Source organism: Schistocerca americana, chromosome X (genome assembly GCF_021461395.2).
Source record: "Schistocerca americana isolate TAMUIC-IGC-003095 chromosome X, iqSchAmer2.1, whole genome shotgun sequence".
Taxonomy (NCBI): domain Eukaryota; kingdom Metazoa; phylum Arthropoda; class Insecta; order Orthoptera; family Acrididae; genus Schistocerca; species Schistocerca americana.
This window is the reverse complement of record NC_060130.1, coordinates 434,681,710-434,706,554: the sequence shown is the minus strand read 5'-3', so window position 1 is coordinate 434,706,554 and position 24,845 is coordinate 434,681,710. Positions and strand designations below refer to the sequence as shown.

Below are 24,845 nucleotides of genomic sequence, written 5' to 3'. Positions count from 1 at the left end.
AAACCATGTGTAGCAGTTGCATCGATTATCATTTATTCAGATCGGATTTATTTATGAACTTTAATTGCATGGCCACAAAGTTAGAAGTGTTTTTTTAATAAATAATTTTCAGTCTGAACTTGTATAAAGCACTCCGTCATCAGGCCACAAGTGGCCCATCGGGACCATCCGACAGCCGTGTCATCCTCAATGAGGATGCGGATAGGAGGGGCGTGTGGTCAACACATCGCTCTCCCGGTCGTTACGATGGTTTTCTTTGACCGGAGCCGCTACTATTCGGTCGAGTAGCTCCTCAATTGGCATCACGAGGCTGAGTGCACCCCGAAAACTGGCAACAGCACATGGCGGCCTGGATGGTCACCCATCCAAGTGCCGACCATGCCCGACAGCGCTTAACTTCGGTGATCTGACAGGAACCGGTGTATCCACTGCGGTAAGGCCGATGCCTGAACTTGTATAGTGCACTTGATTTTTCGCACGGTTGTAGTATAGACAATTGTGTATTCAATTCACTACTGTTTAATGGCTACCCAATATATGACTCAGTATAGGCGCGCAAATGCAACCGTTCACTACCAACCCCCTTTGCAGATGAGCGACGTGAAGAATAGGTAGTGAATGAGCCCGAGTACAGTTGCAACGCGCCAACGCAAAATTTGAGAGGTGACTTAAATTATTAAGCAGCCCGACAGCATCAATAGAGAAGGCGGCTACAAACTTACAGCGTTCTGGCTGCTGGCTATCCCAGTCCAATGGGCCGCGACCTTTCACGGGGCAGAAGTCTCACCGGGCACGAACGGGACAGCCTAAACAAACAGCTACAGAGTGTATTTCCGCGCACACCAGGAAGAAATGATGCCCATCAGAAACGAAGCGCTGATTTTCAGCCTGTCGCACATCAGTGATACGCTGGCGAGGCTACGAATAGTTTCTTCCCTAACCACTCCCTCTCATTATGACTAGCCTATTACATAGGATATTCGGAAATTCCCGTTACAGACTTCTAGGACTTATAGAGAGGAGTGGGTGCATAATATTTTGAACAGGAACCCATGTCCGGTAACGTACCATTTCCGTGGTACAGCCATTTGAATACATGTTTGCTCGGTACGTATGCAACAGGGTAGTCGTGGAGGCGGGTGGTTACGTCGTATTGACTGATGTCATTTGAGGTCCGTCCTACCTCCTTGACCTAGTTCGTCCCTCATTCACGAGTCTCTGAGAGCTGGAGCAACATGGTTGAGTACACGTTTGCAGAATACAACGACGTGACCTTTTGAATGGCGAAGCTCGCGGTAATGGAAGAACTGCTCGTCGCCTTTATCAAGAGCGTTCTCCAAAACGTCCGACCTCATCGCATACCCTTTCCGCCACAATTACGCAACGGTATCGAGAGAGGGTACCTTTACCGTCAGCAGGTGTGACTGTGGTGCGCCAAGGAGACACAGCACACCCGAATTGGAAAAGGCCATACTGAATCACGTTGAAGAGAACCCATCAACGAGTACGCGAGCAATTTCTTTGGCTGTTAATGGGTGGAATTCTAAAACAAGCGATGTATTGGGTCAAACCTAATCAATTACTTGTAAAATTGGTCGCGTCACCAACATTATTTCAAATGGTTATGGCACGGAAACGGTACGTTTTCGGACGTGGGTTCCACTACAGAATCTTATGTAGACACTTTCCTCTACAAATTCTAAAAGTTTGTAACGGGAATTTCCGAACACCCTGTGTTCTAGGACTAATAAAGTTTCTCAAATATGACCTACCGAAGCCGATCGTCTGCAATAGATAGAGGCACCTTTCCTCCAGCGAAACCAGTCTTACCCTGAGAAAGGCCGTTGCAATAGTGTCGAAACGTTGGTTTTACAGTTTATAGTTAAACTATTTTATGCAATGACGCGGTACAACACCCAGAAGAATTTTAGTCAACAGAAACAATGATAATTGGCGTAACAAACAAGGAGGGACGGAAGGAAGACAGTGTAAAATTTAACGTCCCGTCGACATTGAGGTCGTTTGATTACAGGCTTGGTTTGCTTCAGGGAGGGGAAGGAAGTTGGCTGTCCCCCTTCGAAGAACCATTGTTTGTGGTGATTTAGGAAAATAACGGAAAATATAAATCTGGATGGTCTGACGTGGATTGGAATCGTCTCGCGAATGGGTGTTCAGTGTGCTAAGCACCTGGTTCGGTGGTAGTTAACGTCCTGAGTACAATATAATTACATTATAACTCTGTAAAGCCTCACGGGAGACAACGGATCACGCAGACCAAAATGCTGACAAAATATTCCTTCACAACTTCCGCAATTTTGTCAGTCGTGTTACCTAAATGTCAAGTGTCACTAACGATCAACTCAAGAATGTTTCCATTACACATATGTTACATGGTGATATAAAAATGTGAATAAAATTTGAGACAGTCCAGTAAATGCTTTTGGCGTTATAAACAACAAAGATGTTAAATCAGTTTATTTATAATGAACTAAATCAAAAAGCTTCGTACCTGCAACCGTACCAAATAGCTATTGAAATATTGTAAGTCGTAGCCTGTCGTAGGATTGACACCGAAATAATATTAGTGTATAGCGATTTCCAGGAATTTAATGAACCTGAATAACTCATGCTTAACCGCAGACCACTAAAGAGGGAAAATGTTACATTGTTACTAAACCATCGTAAATTTTAATACTCCATATTTTATTCCAAGGAAGTCATAATATATAGTTTATGCACTAGTTAATTACAATTATAAGGTATCAAATGGTAGGTCACGTACAAAATGCCCTGTTTTACACTGTATACTGACAACACCAGATAGGCGGGAACCGTGAAATGGTAACAACTGCAGTCACACATTTATGAGGTTTTAGAAATCGAGGGTTAAAAAATATGTTACAGCCTTTAGAGGGACAGTAAAGCCGTTATTATGTTATTGCTGAACGATGCATTTCATTTGGAAAGGGCTGGCCGTGGTGGCCGTGCGGTTCAAGGCGCTGGAGTCCGGAACCGCGGGACTGCTACGGTCGCAGGTTCGAATCGTGCCTCGGGCATGGATGTGTGCGATGTCCTTAGGTTAGTTAGGTTTAAGTTGTTCTAAGTTCTAGGGGACTGATGACCTAAGATATTAAGTCCCATAGTGCTCAGAGCCATTTGAACCATTTGGAAAGGTCACATTCTAAATAGGTGAGACTTCTGCCGCTACCACTGATTCAAACATGTTACATACCGTGTGCAGCATCTTAAATGGGTTTACGTAAAGGAGCTCTCTAGCAAATTCATGGAAAAAACGAATTCATTGTTAAATATAGAGGTTAAAACTCCAACAGCCTAGATCGCTAATTATAATTTTATTTCTGATGACCTGTTTTGGCAAGTCTAAGTTGTCATCTTCGGGTTATATGCAAATACATCTCAATACATCTCCATCATACGCACGCTAATCCTGTCAAGACGTATTACGTCATTCCAGGAACATACAGCCAATGATGCATCACAATGTCAGTAATAAAACAGGATTTAAATAAAATATTATGCATGTTGCACCGACTGCACAAACTCATGTTCACGCAACAGATGAAAGACACGATCCGATTATATGCAACTTAGGTTTGCCGAAACCGCTAATCAGAAATTAAATTACAAATAGTGATCTTGGCTGCTGAAGGTTTTACTTCTATATTTCACGTTATTCTAGATCTCCCCCCCCCCCTCCCCCACCCACCCACATTCGAACGATGTCAAGCATATGTAAGATTCATTGTTGCTGGGGTTCGACCCACGGCCGCCAGTGCTGCACGATCGCACCGCGGTGGACATTTTAAGCTTAGGCAGGAGGTGCACATGCTTCAAGGCCAAATAATGCAGTTGGCCCGGAGTTGGTGTCTGGCTCGCTATTGATTTCGGACTGCAGGCGTCTGGGACTGGCTGCAGCTAGCGAATATAGGCCACGGCTCTCCTACTGTCCGGATACGCTCAATTGCTCAACTCATCAATCGCCACTTCAGTTTTATACTGCGGCGACACTGGGTCTCGCGCATAGCTGGCGACGTTTAATACAGATTAATACTTCCTATTTCCACTATAAGAGATTTTTATGAAAAATTCGAATGGTAGTCCAATGGATACCGGAGGAAAGGTGCGATACGTTACCCAAAAATAATTTCTGGAATGCCCGATTCCGACAACTGGGAGATGAAGTGTGTAAAATCGGTGTATACGCTTTTATACAGAAAAAAAAATTAAGAAAAAAAATCGTGACCACTGCACACAACTGTAAGTTTTCCTATATGTACGTACTGCGAGGGAAGGAAACCTCAAACGAAATACCAGTAGGCAATCTCTTGCTCTTACTTTCTATTAAGAATTATATCTCTTAAGGTTATTCCGTGTCTCACCTTCAAAACTTGTTCAAGCTCGTAACGTGTAGCTTAAGCACCGTCGGGTGCTAACCACATGTTCCGCATGCCCACATTTCAAACATCTATTTCTCCACTGTAATTATCTGTTTTGTTGACTCCAGGCTCCGCACCCTCCATGTCTTTTGAGATGAATATAGCACATGTTCCACCTCGGCTCCTCAATATCGACTTAATTATGTTCACATTGCGACTGGTTCAGGTCGTTGGCCATTCCCAGACAGTACATAAGGCATATTAATGATTAATGTAAGCATATGAGGTATGAGATAAGCACATGTCATCCACAGCTTATCAGTATGTTTTTCATCTGATACCAGTGTGGTAAAAATGTAGTCTTTCAGCTTGTGTATTAATATAATCAGCGTATCAAGGCTGGCGGAGCCGCCGTGCTGTCCAGACAGACGCACACAAAATACCAGAAAGGCATTACTGTGCATTCGTGGTGCAAATATGGTTATATCAGTCTTCAGTATCCATACATTTTACAAATTAAAGTCTCTCGACGCTTCTTTCAGTCTGTATGTGAAGGTTAATCTCAGCAAATATTGTAAGGATTTTGATACGTTTTCACTAACAGATAACAGAAGATTTTTGCACATAATTTGTTACCTCTACCACTGACGAGTCGTCCGGCCGTGGATACTTTGTGCTACCCGAGAGAAGCTGGGGCAGGTTGCTAGTAATGTATATAGAAACGGAATAAATGTTGGTCAAATGCATAAAGTTATGTTTTATTAACACCAATATACTCGAATTTACATTGAGCAAACAGTAAAGGAAACCAGAGAGACATTTGGAGAGGCAATTAAGGTTCTGGAAGAACACGCAAAACCTTTGAGGATTCCCGGTGGAATTTTGTTAATGTCAAGAGACAGCAAAGAATTTGCAAGGCCAATTGAAAGGAATGGACAGCGTCTTGGTGTGAGGTTATAAGATGGATATCAGCAAAAGTGAAACAAAAGTAATGGAATGTAGTCGAATTAAAGCAGATGACGTAGAGGGGATTAGATTGGGAAAAGAGATATTAAAAGTAGTAGACGATTTTTGTTATTTGCGCAACAAAATAACATGATGACCGAATAGACTGTATATTAAATGCTTTGTGGCAATATCAAGAAATGTGTTTATGAAAAAGAGAAATTGTTTGACGTGGAATATAAGTTAAGTGTTAAGAAGTATTTTCCGAAAATATTTGCCTGAATTGTAGCATTGTACGGAAGTGAAACATTTACGATAAATAATGCAAACAAGAAGAGAATAGAAGTTTTTGAAAATCGGATGCTACTGAATAACCCTGAAGACTAGATGGATAGGTAGGATAACTAGTGAGTAGGTACCGAATCGAATTTAGTAGAAATCAATTTTGTAGCATAACTTGGCTGAAAAGAAGGCATCGCTTGGTAGGCCACATCCTGAGTCATCAAGAAGTCGCCAGTTTGTCGTTGGAGGGAAGTGTAGGAGTAAAAATGTAGAGGAAGACAAAGGTCTGACTACAGTAAGCGGGTTCAAATGGATGCTGGTTGCAGTATTTACTCAGAGAAGGACAGACTTTCACGGGACAGACGAAGGTGCAAATCCACCTTCGGACTGAAGGCTATAACAACAACACGATTTTATTCCCACATAATTTCAGAAATTGTTACTAAGAACCAACGTGTAATCGCAACTTCTGATGTCAGCAATAAGGAAGACTCACCAGAACGTATTGCACTCGATCCTGCACCAACTGCAACAGATTCACAGAGGTCACAAAAGTCATGAGATACCTCCTACTGTCGTGTCGGACCTCATTTTGCCCGCCGTAGTGCAGCAGCTAGACGTGGCACGGACTCAACAAGTCGTTGGAAGTCCCCTGTAGGAAAATTGAACCATGCTGCCTCTGTAGTCGTCCATAATTGCGAAAGTGCTGCCGGTGCAGGATTTTGATAACGAACTGACCTCTCGATTATGTCCCATACATGTCCCATGGGATTCATCTCGGGCGATCTGGGTGGCGAAATCATTCGTTCGAACTGTCCAGAATATTCTTCAAATTACAACAATTGTCGGCCATAAAAATTCAGTCATTGTTTGGGAACATGACGTCCATGAATGGCTGCAAATGGTCTTCAGGCAGCCGAACAGAACCATTTCCAGCCAATGATTGGTTCAATAGGACAAGCGGACCCAGTCCATTCCATGTAACAACAGCCCACAGTATTATGCAGCCATCACCAGCTTGCACAGTGCTTTGTTGATAACTGGGATTCATGGCTTTGTGGTGTCTGCACCACACTCAAACCCCACTATCTGCTCTTACCAACTGAAATCGGGACTCATCTGACCAGGCCACGATTCTTCAGTCGTCTAGGGTCCAGCCGGTATAGCCCCGAGCCCAGGAGAGGCGCTGCGGGCGATGTCATGCTGTTAGGCGTTAGCAAAGGCATTCGCGTCGGTTGTGTGCTTCCATAGCCCATTAACGCCAAATTTCGCCGCCCTGTCCTAACGAATACGTTCATCGTACGTTCCACATTGATTTCTGCGGTTATTTCATGCAGTATTGCTTCTCCGCTAACAGTGACAATTCTACGCAAACGCCTCTGCTCTCGGTCGTTAAGCGAAGGCCATCGGCCACTGTGTTGGAGGTAATGTCTGAAATTTGGTATTCTGGCACACTTTTGACACTGTAGATCTCGGTACGTTGAACTCCTAAATGATTTCCGAAATGGAATAGCCCATGCGTCTGGCTCCAACTGCCATTTCGCTTTCAAAGTCTGTTAAATCCCGTCGTGCGGCCATAATCACGTCGGAAACCTTTTCACGTGAATCACTTGAGTGCAAATGAGAGCTCTGCCAATACACTGCCCTTTCATGCCTTGTGTACGTGACATTGTCTCCATTTGTATGTGTCCGTATCGCTATCCCATGACTCCTGTCACCTTAGTGTACACAAACATCATGTTATTCATCCCGCAAAGAAACTATGTACAGATGCGGTGGACGTTCAGCATGTACTACATCGTATTCAGAGACTTATAAGCGCTATAGATGTTAGTAATTTTCATATAAAATATAGAAGGGACATCTAGATTAAATACTGCAGTGTATTGTCCCACAGTCCGCTGATTCGGGACTCGTAGGGAAAAGATGGAAGATGGCTGTTAAACGAAGAAATCATTAGAGGTGGAGCCCTGGTTGAAATCAGCCAGGAATAGGGAAGAAAATCACCCGTATCCATGTCAAAGAAACCATCTCGGCGTTCACCTTAAGTAACGTGACGAAACGACGGATTGCTGTATAGCGAGTCTGAATCCCGTTTCTCCTGCATATGATTCCAATCTCGTTATCATTGTTCCACCTCGTTCCGTGATAAACTCAAAAATAAAAACTTTTTAGTTTCGTTTATTTGACGAGCTGCTCAAGAACTGTCCTAGGTCCAATCCAAATCTATATACATATATAAATAGAGTGCCCGTTTGTTCGTTCGTTTGTAATTCATACGTATCTACAGTTTAATTTCAGTCTTGATGAGAACTGGCACACTTACCTTCAAGACAAGAGGAAGATCACTGTCTACATAAGATTTCGTAATCTGACTTGAAACATGTATGTATGTAATATATAACGGGGAAAGGTTGTCCCAAAAAAAACTCTTTTAAGTTATTTGCGATTTACTACAAATTATTACATTTAGATGAAACAATAAAGAAGATTAATGAAAAATTAAATGGCTAACAAACTAAACATAACGTGATAAACTGAATTTAATTCCTATTGTGAGAATAAATTATAGCCGGCCGCTGTGGCCGATCGGTTCTAGGCGCTTCAGTCTGGAACCGCGCTACCGCTACGGTCGCAAGTTAGAATCCTGCCTCGGGCATGGATGTGTGTGATGTCCTTAGGTTGCTTAGGTTTAAGTAGTTCTAGGTTCTAGGGAACTGATGGCCTCAGATGTTAAGTCCCATAGTGCTCAGAGCCTTTTGAACCATTTTTTGAATAAATTACAGAGGCGATAACCGCCTTGCATGTAATACTACCAAACGTCATTAAAATGCGGGACGAGCGAAAGCTCGAGAATGTGACAGAAACGTAACTGTAAATTCTTATTTATTGATTAGTTACCGTTGTTAAATATGTAACGGAACAAGGCAAGCTGTCGTAGGTGAAGGCGTATTCATTCCTCGCATTCTGTTGATAGCCAGTGATTTAAGTATACCTTTTGATTTAAAAGCGATCGCAGTTTCCCAAGTGGCTTGCATTCGCTGTGAGTATCAACAAGGCACATCGCCAATCACTTTGTGTGGCAGATATTAAACATCCCGGGCAGCGCCGTGCGCTGCAGTCAGCGTTTTATTAGCTTTCCGTACCTCAGTCGGTGAAAGCGGAACCCTTACAGGATCACTTTGTCGTCTGTCTGTCTGTCTGCCTGACTGTTAAAAACCCTTTTTTCTGGAATCAAGTTGAAATTTATCGTCACATATTCAAGTCTACGGTCCCATGATAGTGTAAAACATTGAAGCTTCTAATTTAATGCAATCAATCGTGAATTTGTGCAAAAAGAAAAGTTTGACAATATGAACAAAGGAAAAAATCCAACAATTGTAAATTTGTAATTATATCATACGAAAAAAAATTGTCATTTGTTATCAGGCAGACTGTCTGGCCGTCTTTCTGTACCTCCGTCTGTTAAGATTACTTTTTCTCTGGAACGGGAACGGTATCAAGTTTAAATTTATGTCTCACACTAAGATCTATAGACTCTTGGCAGCGTAATAAACGTAAGCTTCTAAGTCAATGCAACGAAAAGATATGGCCATTTTGTGTTACGTACGTTGATACTTATTAGTTGGTTGGTTGGTTGATTTGGGGGAGGGGACCAAACAGCGAGGTCGTCGGATTAGGGGAGGATGGGGAAGGAAGTCGACGGTGCCCTTTCAAAGAAACCATCCCGGCATTTGCCTGAAGCGATTTAGGAACATCACGGAAAACCTAAGTCAGGATGGCGGGACTTTCGTTTGAACCATCGTCCTCCCGAATGCGAGTCCAGTATGCTAGCCGCTATGCACCTGACTCAGTATTTTTGTTTTGTTTTTATTTTGTTTTGGGCTCAAAAAACTACGAATGTCATACGTGCCCACCTGGCTCGGTACTCGTTGGCGTAGAATCATGAAATTTGACAAGAAGCAAGGTTTCTCAGTATAACCGCAGGAAAAAATCCGAAAACTGTAAATTTGTAATTGTATCATACGAAAAAATATTTCTTTTGTCATTTGTCTTCTGACGTCAGACTTGAAATGAAAACAGTCAGCAGTTCTGCATTCGCCGGCCGCGGTGGTCTCGCGGTTCTAGGCGCGCAGTCCGGAACCGTGCGACTGCTACGGTCGCAGGTTCGAATCCTGCCTCGAGCATGGATGTGTGTGATGTCCTTAGGTTAGTTAAGTTTAAGTAGTTCTAAGTTCTAGGGGACTGATGACCACAGCTGTTAAGTCCCATAGTGCTCAGAGCCATTTGAACCATCTGAAGTTCTGCATTCAGGCTGGCTGGGTAGCAGTGGCAAAAGACAAACATATGGCAAGGGATGATTTCATTTTTCCGTCACCATTCTAGCCCATCCAAGGTAGAGACATATCTCAGATGACATCGTCGTCCACGCGATGTTAAACCGAAACCTTACTTTTCTGTGCGTGGCTAACTTCATACTGGCCTCGATTCATGTCTGTTGTCAGCTTAATACAACAAGATTGTTTGCTTATGCTGCTCTTATGCGGCCTAGCAAGGAGGCCAGCGCTCTTATTCAACTGGCATCGGTAAGATGTACGACCTTCACGTGGGATTTCATTCCGTCTCGTCTGAGTACGTGAGGGCCAGGTAAGACGCAACAACTTCGCCGCGCCAGAGTACACCCGCGCACCTGCGGTGCTTCACTCGTGAACCCCGGCGCACCGCACAGCGGCACCATGAAGCCAGTGGACTGCTTGCTGCGTAGCTTACAGCCACTTGAGAACGTTCTTCAGTACATCCACATGTCTAGCACACTCCCAAACCGTCACGCACTAAACGCTACGTGTAAACATACGTAGGGACTTGAGAAAGTAATACACATCATCCCATGCTAAGACCATACTGCAAGGAGAGTGGCGCGTTGTCAGGAAACAGTACATGTTCCGCGTTTCCTGTAGACGCAGTTCTGCTGCAGTATGGATAGTAGGTTATTAGTGTGCGACTGAAACGGCACGGCAACTGGTAACGTGCTCCAGAGTTGAAGTAGGTTGGACAGTACGATTCTTTTCGGCAAAACGTCTACGTTGCACACAGATCCATCGTGAAGTTCTAGTTGTTTATGCATCAAATGCAATGTTGCGTCCAGTCAAAGTGAAATGGTGCCAACAATTTGACCAGGACCGCACTGATGTGCCTGATGCTGGTCGAGAAGTCCAGATCGCCGGCCGGAGTGGCCGAGCGGTTCTAGGCGCTATAGTCTGGAAACGCGCGACCGCTGCGGTCGCAGGTTCGAATCCTGCCTCGGGCATGGATGTGTGTGATGTCCTTAGGTTAGTTAGGTTTAAATAGTTCTAAGTTCTAGGGGACTGATGACCTCAGAAGTTAAGTCCCATAGAGCTCAGAGCCATTTGAACCAAGTCCAGATCTTGCACCATGCGGTTTTTATCTTTTCAGCAAGCTGAAAGAAGAATCTGAGGGGAAAGAGATTTTCCAGTGATGACGTTCACACAGCGCTTCTTGAACGGCTCCTTGTGGAAGAAACAGATTTCGATCGCCGAGAAATCTAACGATTAGTAGAACGTTCTGACCGTTGTTTACATAGACCTGGTGACTATGTTGAAAAATAGTGTTACGTATCTGTGTCACTTTAGAGTAAAGTGTAGCATTCGATAAAAGTTACTTGGCCTGCCAAAACAATGTATAGCCTTTTAAAGTCCCGTCGTACTTCGCCTTCTTCTTGTTGATATGTTTCTGCTTATGCAGGTTGTTCAAAAAAATGGTTCAAATGGCTCTGAGTACTATGCGACTTAACTTCTGAGGTCATCAGTCACCTAGAACTTAGAACTAATTAAACCTAACTAACCTAAGGACATCATACACATCCATCCCCGAGGCGGGATTCGAACCTGCGACCGTAGTGGTCGCTCGGTTCCAGACTGTAGCGCCTAGAACCGCACGGCCACTCCGGCCGGCGCAGGTCGTTCACAGAGCCTCTTCTAAGATTCTCTTTTCTCCCATAGTCTATCATTTAGAATCTCCTCCCATTGCAATCTTCTTCAGTTCAGATCATCCATCATCCGGTCTCCCCATCTTGTTCGTTATCTTCCAATTGGTCTTCGTCCAGATTCAATCCATTCTAGGACTTTTCTCGGAAGTCTTTCTCGTCTCGTTCTTTTAATGTGGCCAAACAATTAAAGCTTATTTCTCTTAGTTTATTTTGGGGGCTTGATCTGCAGGATGTTTCGTATCTCCCGCGAGTCCAACCCTCGTCCAAGTCATGGGAGACTTTGAAATTAGTGGTAAGGTCTTATGGGACCAAACTGCTGAGGTCATCGGTCCCAAAGCCTACACACTACTTAATCTAACTTAAAGTAACTTACACTATGGACAACACACACACACACGCCCGAGGGAGGACTCGAAGCTCCGACGGGGGGAGCCGCACGGACCGTGACAAGGCGTCACAGACCGCGCGGCTACCCCGCGTAGCGTCATGGGAGACGGGCAATGGCGTGAAGTAGGTGATTACCTGAATGGGCGAAGTATAGTGTCCACTGTGTGTGCCCCGAGACAGCTATGGTAGCAGTGAAGGCCGTACAGGAACCCCGAAAAGCGACGGCCAAATGGGCTCTGGTGAAGCTACGATAGGTCTAGCAAGTCAGTAGTGGATAACCCATTTGCTTTCAACAGTCAAATAAACCCCTCGTGCTAATGAGACAAAACATGAAAGTCTGGATTAACAGCGCGTTCGATCTCCTATGGACCGCAATATGATAGTGATTTTGCATGGCGTGGATTCGATAAGCTATTGGTAGGTTCTTAGAGGTACGAGGCACTACATGTCTACGTACAGGCCACGCAATTCCCACAAATTAAGGGCCGGTGATTTGTGGGCGCGGAGCTGGCTCTAGAAAGCATACCAGATGTGTTCCAACGGTTCATATCAGGCGAATGTGGTTCACGAGACAATAACGTACCATGTTCCTCAAACCACTGTAGGGCTTTTCTGGCCTTGTGACACGGACAGTTATCCTGTAAGAAGGTGCCAGCGCCGTAGGGGAAAGACATCAAGCATGAAGGGATGGAGGTGATCCACAATATTGTTCATCTAGTCCACAGATGTGCTGGTTTCAGTTACTACCAAAGGTCTGATAAAAGGCCATGTGAATGTTCCCCATAACATCATACTGCCTCCTCCGTGGCGTTGTGCACGTTTCGAGTAGCCATTCGGTTGAATGATAGCGTTCCTGGACAGGAACATCAATCTGGTGTAACAAGAAACATAATTTATTCGACCAGGCTACTCGTTGACACTGTCCTATCTTGATGATCCTGTGCCCACGTAATTAACGATTTCGTTGTGTCATCGTGGGAACGCTTAAGGATGTCCTGCTGCGGAGCCCCGTGTTTAACAGTGGGTGGTGAAAAGTGTACTCTGAAACACTTGTGCCTGTGCCAGCATTGTACTCTATTCTTCATATCTGCCACAGATCGCCGCATATGCAGCTTTACAGAACGGGCAAACCTACAATTTCCACGTTCTGTGATAAGCATAGACGTGCATTACCTAGTCGTCTACTCGTGGTTCCACTGTCCTTCAACCTCTTTCCGTACATGCTTACGACAGTAGTAATCGGACAGCAGACCAGCTTCGCCATTTTCGATATGCTCTTTCCCAGGCAACTGGTCATAGCACTCTGCTCTTTGTCGAAGTCGCTTACGTCAGTCGATGTTCCCATTTTCGGCCCGTATCGTCACTAGAATAATTCCCCAAACGCGTCTTCCCGGCTTATAAACTTTCCTTACTGCGTCACGAGCCACGACAACGACACCAAGTGGCATTCAGTTTCGTGATGGGCAGTGGTCATGATGTTTCGGCTCATGAGCATAGGAGCAGCGTAACTGGTGAACTGAGGTAATTGGTCGGGAATACTACGAGTCACGTTGGACTTGGTTATTCGTAGCTTCAACAAGTCACATAATCTTTGGTTTACATACACAGATGTCATGAGATAGCGATATGCGTATATATATAGATCGTGGTAGTATCGCGTACGGAAGGTATAAAAGGGCAGTGCATTGGTTGAGCTGTACTCAGGTGATTCATGAGAAAAGGTTTCGGACGTGATTATGGCCGCACAACGGGAATTAACAGACTTTGAACGCGGAATGGTGGTTGGAGCTAGACGCAAGGAACATTCCATTTCGGAAATCACTAGGGAATTCAATATTTCGCGATCCACAGTGTCAAGAGTGTGCCGAGAATACAAAATTTCAGGCATTATTACTCCACGAGCAACACAGTGATCGACGGCCTTCACTTAACGAACGAAAGCAGCGGCGTTTGCTTAGAGTTCTCCGTGCTAATAGACAGACAACAGTGCGTGAAATAACCGCAGAAATAAATGTGGGACGCACGACGAACGAAATCGTTAGGACAGAGCGGCGAAATTTGGCGTAAATGGGCCATGGCTGCAGACGACCGACGTGAGTGCTTTTGCTAACAGCACCACTCGCCTGCAGAGCCTCTCGTCGCCTCGTGACCACATCGGTTGGACCCTAGACGACTGGAGAACCGTGATTTGGGCAGATAAATCCCAGTTTCAGCTGGTAAGAGCGGATGGTGGAGTTCGAGTGCTGCGCATACCCTATGAAGCCGTGGACCCAAGTTGTCAATAAAGCACTGTGCAAGCTGGTATGGGTCCATAATGGTGTGGACAGTTATTACATGGAATGGACTGGGTCCTCTACTTGAAATGAACCCATCATTGACTGGAAATGGTTATGTTCGGCTACTTGGAGACCATTTTCAACCATTCATGTTTCCAAAGAAAGATGGAATTTTTATGGATGACAATGTGCCATGGCAACGACCTACAGTTGTTCGCGATTGGTTTGAAGAATATTCTGGACAATTCGAGAGAATGATTTGGCCACCCAGATCGCCCGACGTGAATCTCATCGAAATTTATCGGACATAATCGAGAGGCCAGTTCATGTAAGAGATCCTGCACCGGCAACACTTTCGCGATTACGTTCGTCTATAGACGTAGCATGGTTTAATATTTCTGCAGGGGACTTCCAACGACTTGCTGAGACCATGCCACGTCGATCTGATGTACTATGCCTGGCAAAAGACGTTCGGCATGATCTTAGGAGGTATTCCATGCCTTTTGTCACTTCAGTGTATTTTTATTTGTTATATGATTATGGTGCTACACCTTTCGGGCTTTCTTCTACCATTTTTTGTCTTATTATTAATGACGCAGGAGACATTTAATAGAGAAAAATTATTTCTGTTGTTACCCAACATATTGTAGCAGTCCGTTTGTTGTTGTTGTTGTCGTCGTCGTAGTCTCCCCAGTGATTATCAGCGCCAAGTAGCTTCAGTCGATGACAGTGTAAGTTCGACATTATGTCAGATATTCATATAGTACAGTGCGTTTTTTATTAAGCAGCGTGATGTTGACGTCCAACACATACTTCTTATGCACGATAATACTGTATTCTGAAACGTCGGTAATATGGGTCACATTTTTGGACATATCTGGTGTCTCTTGTTCAAAAGACTTTCCTACATGTACGTAGATATTTTGCAAGCCACCGTACGGTGCGTGGCGGTGTGTACTCTATACCACTACTTGTCATTTCCCCTCCTGTTACATTCGCAAATAAAGCGTTCTTGTTGTGGTCTTCAGTCCTGAGACTGGTTTGATGCAGCTCTCCATACTACTCTATCCTGTGCAAGCTTCTTCATCTCCCAGTACCTACTGCACCCTACGTCCTTCTCAATCTGCTTAGTGTATTCATCTCTTGGTCTCCCTCTACTATTTTTACCCTCCACGCTGCCCTCCAATACTAAATTGGTGATCCCTCGATGTCTCAGAACATGTCCTGCCAACCGATCACTTCTTCTAGTCAAGTTGTGCCACAAACTCCTCTTCTCCACAATTCTGTTCAATACCTCCTCATTAGTTATGTGATCTACCCATCTAATCTTCAGCATTCTTCTGTAGCACCACATTTCGAAAGCTTCTATTCTCTTCTTGTCTAAACTATTTATCGTCCACGTTTCACTTCCATACATGGCTATACTCCATACAAATATTTTCAGAAATGACTTCCTGACATTTAAATCTATACTCGATGTTAACAAATTTTTCTTCTTCAGAAACGCTTTCCTTGCCATTGCCAGTCTACATTTTATATCCTCTCTACTTCGACCATCATCAGTTATTTTGCTCCAAGCGTCTCATTTCCTAATCTAATTCCCTCAGCATCACCCGACTTAATTCGACTACATTCCATTATCCTCGTTTTGCTTTTGTTGATGTTCATCTTATACCCTCCTTTCAAGACAGTGTCCATTCCGTTCAACTGCTCTTCCAAGTCCTTTGCTGTCTCTGACAGAATTTCAATGTCGTCGGTGAACCTCAAAGTTTTTATTTCTTCTCCATGGATGTTAATTCCTACTCCGAGTTTTTCTTTTGTTTCCTTTACTGCTTGCTCAATATACAGATTGAACAACATCGGGGAGAGGCTACAACCCTGTCTTACTCCCTTCCCAACCACTGCTTCCCTTTCATGTCCCTCGACTCTTATAACTGCCATCTGGTTTCTGTACAAATTGTAAATAGCCTTTCGCTCCCTGTATTTTACCCATGCCACCTTCAGAATTTGAAAGAGAGTATTCCAATCAACATTGTCAAAAGCTTTCTCGAAGTTTACAAATGCTACAAATGTAGATTTGCCTATGAGCGTATGAGCCCAAATTTCTCTTATGCTACTTTTTTGGTGGTTAGCGCGATGTATGTTGGCGGCAATAGAATCGGTAGGAAGTCATCTTCAAATGCCAGTTCTCTAAATTTTCCCAATAGTGTTTCTCGAAAAGAACGTTGCCTTCCCTCCAGGAATTCCCATTTGAGTTCCCGAAGCATCTCCGTAACACTTACGTGTTTTAGACCTAGCAGCCTGGTTCTGTATTGCTTCGACGTCTTCCTTCAATCCGATCTGGTACGGATCCCACACACACGAGTAGTACTCAAGAATAGGTCGCACCAGCATACTATATGCGGTGTCATTTACAGATGATCCATTATTTCCTAAAACTCTCGCAGTAAACCGAAGTCGACCATTTGCATTTCTTAGCACTGTTTTCACATGCTCGTTGCTTCTCATATCGCATTGCAACGTTACGCCCAGATATTTAAAGGACTTGACTGTGTAAAAAAATGGTTCAAATGGCTCTGAGCGCTATGGGACTCAACTGCTGTGGTCATCAGTCCCCTAGAACTTAGAACTACTTAAACCTAACTAACCTAAGGACATTACACACATCCATGCCCGAGGCAGGATTCGAACCTGCGACCGTAGCAGTCGCACGGTTCCGGACTGCGCGCCTAGAACCGCGAGACCACCGCGGCCGGCTTGACTGTGTCAAGCAGGACACTAGTAATACTGTATCCGAACATTAAAGGTTTGTTCTTCCAACTCGTCCGCATCAACTTACAAAATGGCTCTGAGCACTATGGGACTTAACATCTGTGGTCATCAGTCCCCTAGAACTTAGAACTACTTAAACCTAACTAACCTAAGGACATCACACACATTCATGCCCGAGGCAGGATTCGAACCTGCGACCGTAGCAGTCGCGCGGTTCCGGACTGAGCGCCTAGAATCAACTTACATTTTTCCACGTTTAGGACTAACTGCCATTCATCAAACCACTGGAAATATTGTCTAAGTCGTCTTGTATTTCCATATAGTCATTAAACTTCGATAACTTGCCGTACACCACGGCATCATCAGCAAACAACCGCAGATTGCTGCCCATCCTGTCCGCCAAATCTTTTATATGTACAGAGAACAACAGCGGTCCAGTCACACTTTCCTGGGGCATTCATGACGATACCCTTGTCTCTGATGAACACTCGTCATCGTGGACAACATACTAGGTTCTATTATTTAACAAGTCTTCGAGCCTCGCATATATCTGTGAACTTATTTCGTATGCTCATACCTTCGTTAACAGCTTGCAGTGGGGCACAGTGTCAAATGTTTTCCGGAAATCTAGAAATATGAAATCTGCCTGTTGCCCTTCATCCATTGTTCTCAGTATATCGCGTGAGAAAAGGCAAGCTGAGTTTCGCACGAGCTATGCATTATTAAACCGTGCTGATTCGTGGCCATAAGCTTCTTAGCCCCAAGAAAGTTTATTATATTGGAACTGCAAATATTTTCAAACATTATGCAGCAAACAGAAGTTGGGGATATTGGTCTGTAATTTTGCGGGTCCGTTCTTTTACCTTTCTTATACACTGGAGTCAGTTGCGCTTTTTCCCAGTCTCTTGGGCCTTTGTGCTGGGCGAAAGATTCACGATAAATGCAAACTAGGTAAGGGGCCAATACCGTAGAGTACACTTTGTAAAATCGAACTGGGGTTCCATCTGGACCTGGTGATTTATTTGCTTTCAAATCTTTCAGTTGTTTCTGTACGCAAGGTATGCTTATTACTCTTTCGTCCATACGGGAGTCTGTCCGCTGGTCAAATGACGGTATATTTGTACGGTTCTCCTGCGTGAACGATTTCTTGAACGTGAAATTTAAAACTTCGGCTTTCGTTTTGCTGTCTTCAACTGCCACATCAGACTGGTCAACAAGGGACTGAATGGAAGCCTTAGACCCGCTTAGCGATTTTACATACGACCTGAATTTACTCGGTTTTTTGTGCCAGATCTTTTGCTAGGGCGTGACAGTGGTAGTTGTTGCATGTTTCGCGCATAGATTTTTTCACAGACGCACGAATCTCTACTAACCTTCGCTTGTCGTCATTTGTGCGTCTACTTTTTAACCTAGTGAGCAACAGCCTCTGCTTCCTAAGCATCCGCCGTATTTCGTTATTAAACCATGGTGGGTCTTTTCCATCCTTTATCCATATACCAGGCACGTAACTCTCCAGACCACGCCTTACAATCTGCTTAAACTTTTCCCATAATTCCTCTACATGCATCTTACTGGAACTATGTGATGCCAATTGACTGTCTAAGTGAGATGTTAGTAACTGCGTATCTGCTCTGTCTCCTAGCTTTCTTGACCATTTTATTAAATTTTGTAATCATAGTTGATATAATGACATCATGATCGCTAATCCCGATTTCTATACTGACAATGTCGATAAGGTCCAGCCCGTTCGCTGCTATAAGGTCTAAGATATTTCCATTGCATGTTGGCTGCCAAGCTAGCTACTCAAGACAAATTTAGGAAATGTCTTCAAAAGTACTTCGCATGGCTGTCTATCTGTATCCCCTTCAATGAATCCATAGACATCCCAATCTATACTCGGCAGGTTAAAGTCACCTCCAAGTAGTATTGCATGAACTGGGTATTTACGCGCTGTTGATCGCAGACTTTCTTTGAATGACTCTAGAACTGCCACAGCGGAATCCGGTGGCAGGTAAAAACATCCAACAATTAATTTAGTTTCCCCTACACCTGTTATACACGACCAGATGACTTTACTGTCACGCTCAACTTCGACCTCAATAAAGACAATATTTTTGTCATCTGCAATGAAAACTCCTCCTACTATGGCCCCTAATCTGTCTTTCTGATATACGTTCCACGAGTCGCGAAATATCTCAGAGGTTTCCACTTCGGGTTTGAGTCAGCTCTTAGTCCCAAGAATAATTTGAGCGCGAGAACTTTCCCGGAGGGCAGTAATTTCGGGAACTTTATTGCGAATACTTCGACAGTTTACTGATAGAATTGTGGCAGTCGAAGTGCCTTTATTCTGTACGTCGTTTGACTTCCATTGTTGTCAATTGACTTGCAGTGTTCATTAGAGCACCTCAAACTACCACCTAGCCTACCTCATGTGCACGTCACTAGTACTCTGCTTCTTTTGTGTAGTGCACCCCTGACCTATCATGTGGAGTCCTACAAATCCTCACCCGATAACGCAGGTCTAGAAATCTGCACTCAAGACCGTCACAGAGTCGACGAAACCTTTGGTTGAGACGCTCAACTTGGTTCCAAGCCAAAGCACCCCTGTCAACTCTGGGAACGATGCTGCGAATTGTGAGCCCTGCTTACACCCCGCGCGCTAGCCCATTTGTCTTCACCACCTCCGCCAGCCGCCTGTAAGAACTGAGGATCGCCTCAGAATCCATGAGACAGGCGTCGTTGGTGCCGACGTGAGCGACATCCTGCAGACGACTGCACCCTGCACGCTCGATAGCCACAGGCAAGGCCGCCTCCACATTTCGGATGAGGCCCTCCAACAGACATACCGAGTGCACAGTGGCTTCCTTTCCAGCTCTGAACGTTATTTGTCTAAGGAACTCCATAACGCGCCTAACATTGGAGCTCCCAGTAACCAGTAAACCCTTCCCCTCGTGCGCCTGCTCGGACCCTGCTGAAGGAGCGGCCACTTGTCCACTGACAGGGTGAATGGGCGAGACCAGGCGGCCAGTCTCCACATTCGCCCTCCGCCTCGAGCGACGCGAACGCCTTACCATCCGCCACTCAACCTGCTGTCAGGGTGGATCCACCGCGTTGTGTGCACTAGAGGTGCCTCGGAAGCAGAGCCCGTGGGCAATACAAGTGACACTTGAGTTGTCCCATGCGACGCACCATATTCTCCGCCAACGCTACACCCCGAGCCAGCAGCCTGAAGGTGATTGACCGTACCCAACTGGACGTTCAGCTGTTCGCGAAGTGCGGCCAGTTCCTCCTGCGTCTGCATACAGCGTTCACACATCCTATCCATCATAGCAAGACTCACTGAAGAAATGAACTATAAAAGCAGACAATCCTAGATATGCGACCTGCTACCCTCCCGATGCACGCTGATGCGTTTAAGAGCTACGTAGCTGGCTGTTCGGTGAGCAGCTATTGCGCTAAAGACTGAATGAATTTACACTTACAAAAACGCGAGATTAACCCTCTTAAACAGAGCAACACGCACAAAATTTAGTAAATATACTACGTGGAAAGCCGCGCGGGATTAGCCGAGCGGTCTCAGGCGCTGCAGTCATGGACTGTGCGGCTGGTCCCGGCGGAGGTTCGAGTCCTCCCTCGGGCATGGGTGTGTGTGTTTGCCCTTAGGATAATTTAGGTTAAGTAGTGTGTAAGCTTAGGGACTGATGACCTTAGCAGTTACGTCCCATAAGATTTCACACGCATTTGAACATACTACGTGGAAAACACAGAAAAGCATAAGCACTTAACTTGTCGCTCTGTAGACACACTCGTATCACAGCCGAGAACTCTAGCCTGACTGACTGTCCAAAGGTACATGTTTCTCTCAGCCTGTGAGTTTTGAAAGGAAAGTTTTAAGAAAAATATTGGACAGAATCTGAGGTAATACTCCTTCAGAATGAAGAAAACTAACCCAGAGATCTACGATAGATACAGAGCGCCGTACATTGTATCCAAAATGGAAGCTAGGAGTCTTGGTTGGGCCGGACACTCATTTCGTGCCCTTGAAGAAAGGAAAATCCACAAGTAAGTACAGAACGTCTTCACGGACGAAGCCCTCACAGAATACCTCGACTATTTTTCTCTGATAACATCTGAGAAGATATGAAAATCCTAAGCATAAGCCATTGGCAAATTAAGTGACAAAACAGAACAACCTATCAAAGTAGCTAAGAGCTTTCATATTTATAAATGAGAAACACTTACCATAAATACTCGCCAGTAGGTTGAAACGGTAAAAGAATACAACAGTCACAGAATTCCTGACGCAGAGACAGAGTCACAATTCACTAATCGGGAGGTATTCTACTAATACCCTACATTCAGTGACTACAAGGTAGCGTCTCTTCTTTTGAGTTATGGCTGCTATGATCGTTGTTCATATTCCCCTTTCATGTCCTGGTGCTCATCTAGGACACAGTCAGTCAGCCATGAATATAAGTGTAAATTGCCAGACCGTGAATGATACATATAACTCCAATGAACTTTGTACAACAGGTCAGGTACGTAACGACAAACAAATGATTTGGATTACAGAACTGCATATGAATACCGAGACGGAAATGTAGATAAGGAAATGCAAGAACATTGCACATTCCTCGTCACCTGTGATACGGCATTGTCCTTCTAAAATAAGGCATGTGGAGTCACAAGGAAGAAGAGCAATACTTAGAGCTCTAAAACCGTCCAGTTGCCCCAGGTGCTGTTCAGATTGCCCTCTGTGCATGTGAGTGGAGGCAGCATTGCGTTACCATTGGCGCCATAAACCATGGGAAACTGCGTTTGCCCCGTATTCCAATCAGTAATGCAGGTTGTCAAATTGTGGTTAAGGCTCACCGGCCATTTGACAATCTTCTTCTGTGCGGATGCGCAAACAGTGCCCGAACTCTTACGGGAATCCGCAAAAAGCCGCGAGTAATGAGTATAATGGGCGGGGCCACTATGAATATAGTGCGGGACAATAAGTTGGGAATGTGGGACACACGGGAGACGTGCCAGAGATAAGTCCCTGCAGTCGCACTATCCTCTGTGTCCTCGGTGGCTCAGATGGCATGGTAGCTCAGCGTGTTCGGTTAGAGGGTTTAGCTACCCTCTGTAATAAAAAAAACTGAGTGAACGAGTGTCATCGGACGTCCGCAACGGACAAATTCAACTAACAATATAGAACAAAATGAGCTCAACAAAAAAGAGTGGATAGAGCGTCCACTATGTAAGCAGGAGATCTCGGGTTCGAGTCCCGGTCGTGGCACACATTTTCAGCTGTCCCAGTTGACTTATATCAACGCCTGTATGCAGCTAGCGGTATTCATTTCATTGTAATTTCAATCTAACACTATGTTTTGCCAGTCAGCACACTGGCTACAGCTTCCACTTGCGTATTGCTGTCCGAGACGTTCATGTTTTCTGTACAATTAAAGCCGACTCAATGGCATGTGCGCCACCTGTCAAGCTCATAGCAGATGGCACCAAGCCATCAAATGGTTCAAATGCCTCTGAGCACTATGGGACTCAACATCTGAGGTCATCAGTCCCCTAGACTTAGAACTACTTAAAACTAAGGACATCACACACATCCATGCCTGAGGCAGGATTCGAACCTGCGACCGTAGCGGCAGTGCGGTTCCGGACTGGAGCGCCTAGAACCGCTCGGCCACCACGGCCAGCACCAAGGCATCGACGCAGACAAGTCCATATCCACTACAGTATGCTGACGTCGAGTCAAGACTGTGGTTCGTTACGGACATGCTGAAAAGGTGGTGGTCAGCCATAGTATGACCACATAACATATCCCATTGTACTGCATATACTGCATACGAAGTTTTCTATCGTTAGTTACACACACACACACACACACACACACACACACACACACGCACACATACAGGGTGATCAGAAACGGCATGAAAGGATTGCAAGAGTCCTTCAGTATAGGTTGTGCTGAGAAATAATCGTTAAGAAAAAAAATTCCATACGATGCGCCGTTTCCGAGTTAATTAGCAATGAAGTTTCAGTTAGTGTCCTACTCAGCCTTTGGCTCGGTTCTATTCTTACTATCGTCCCATGTTCGGTTGCTGTATGGCACCCTTGTTCGGTTTAGAAAACCAAACGAGCAAAATGATTCGCGGCACCGTCCCTGGTGGGCCGCTTGAATTTCCATAATGGCCTGATTGGTTAATTTCAGAGCTAATTAACTCAGAAACGGCGCAACGTATCTAATTTTTTCCAAACAATTGTTTCTTAGCACCATCTACCCAGCTTTTCAGACTGTTTATGACCACCCTGCATATACGAGGACATGGTGAAAAGTAATGCCTCTGAATTTTTTATGTAAAAACTCTTAAAGTTTTTTTTAATTAAGTCAAACTTATTAACATTCTACACCTTCCTTCTTCATGTCTATAAATGTATATGTCAACATAGTCACTCTGGCGACGAACACATTGCTCCCAATGACAGACCAGTTTGTTGATACTGTCACAGTAGTACGTTCGACTTCCTTGACGGAGCCATAACATTACATCTCCTTGCATTGCTTCATCACTATCAGTGTAAAGTCATCGAATGTGTTCTTTAAGTTTTGGAAACAGATGAAAATCGGATGGAGCCAAGTTGGGACTGTATGGAAGATGATCGATGACAGTGAACCCAAGTCATCGGAATGTTGGAGATGTCGCAGCGCTCCTGTGTGTTATGGCATTGTCACGTTAAAGGATAGTTTGCTTCATGTGTGGAGGAACTCTTCGAAACTCGATTACGGCTCACTATTTCTGACGCGCGGACATAGTTACGTTACATACCGCCATGTTACACGCTACAATTACGAGCGCTCTGGCGACAGAGGGCTATAAGTATGTAGACGTGAAGTATACATATGTTGAATGTTAATAACGTTCGTTTTATTAAGAATGTTTTAAGAGTTTTCATGTTAAGAATTCGGAGCCATTAGTTTTCAGCACGCCCTCGTATACGTACACGGTGAGACGGGTATAGGTACAGATATTTTTGTATGTGGTACCAAAATATGTACACTTATGTTTTCTCTGCGTCGAACTGTCTTCCCACAAACACGTCACAAACTTCGTGACGTGATTTTTTCTGCAAGGTCGTAGTGCACCACTAAGTGGATTACGTCTGTCAGTATAGACTAACCGTTTTGCGTCCACACTTCAACACCTGACGTACCGCCCAAGAGGAAATAAGCTTTAATGGCTTCTGTTGCCTCAGGTACTTGGAAGTGCTAAGCAACCTAAAAACATACAACTTGTAATGGGTATAATTATTAATCTGCAAATGACGTGAATACTGAGGTCATGTTGTTCTACACACTGTCCTAATTCGCCAATAGAAATCTTCCTTGTTCTCACTTGGTTTTACAGTTGACAGTTTGGCTCAACACTGACCTTTCTGGGAGCGCTTGGCGTATCTCCGATGTGCTATGAAAAATATGACCTGTAGAAGACCGCTCAGATATCGTGTCTACACTCCTATAGTACGCTCTATATAGCTTCAACATTCGGGCGTCATACACGGCACATTTTCAAATGGATCAATCCTTCCTGTGACATTTTACCATTTAGTTTAGTTAACCACACAGACACAGTTGCGGTGAATTTAAATTGGCTATCCGAAACTTGGTATGCATGAATACGAAAACGAACTATCTTTCCGACCTACTGAAAACTATTCGCTCTTACACACACACACACACACACACACACACACACAAACACACACAAAAGGCGA

The 24,845-nt window shown here is 44.5% G+C and overlaps 1 pseudogene; it reads right to left on the bottom strand.

Moving 5' to 3' along the window:
• Window positions 1–329: 329 nt before the first annotated feature.
• LOC124557026 lies at window positions 330–447 on the bottom strand (annotated as a pseudogene).
• Between the last annotated feature and the right edge of the window lie 24,398 nt (window positions 448–24,845).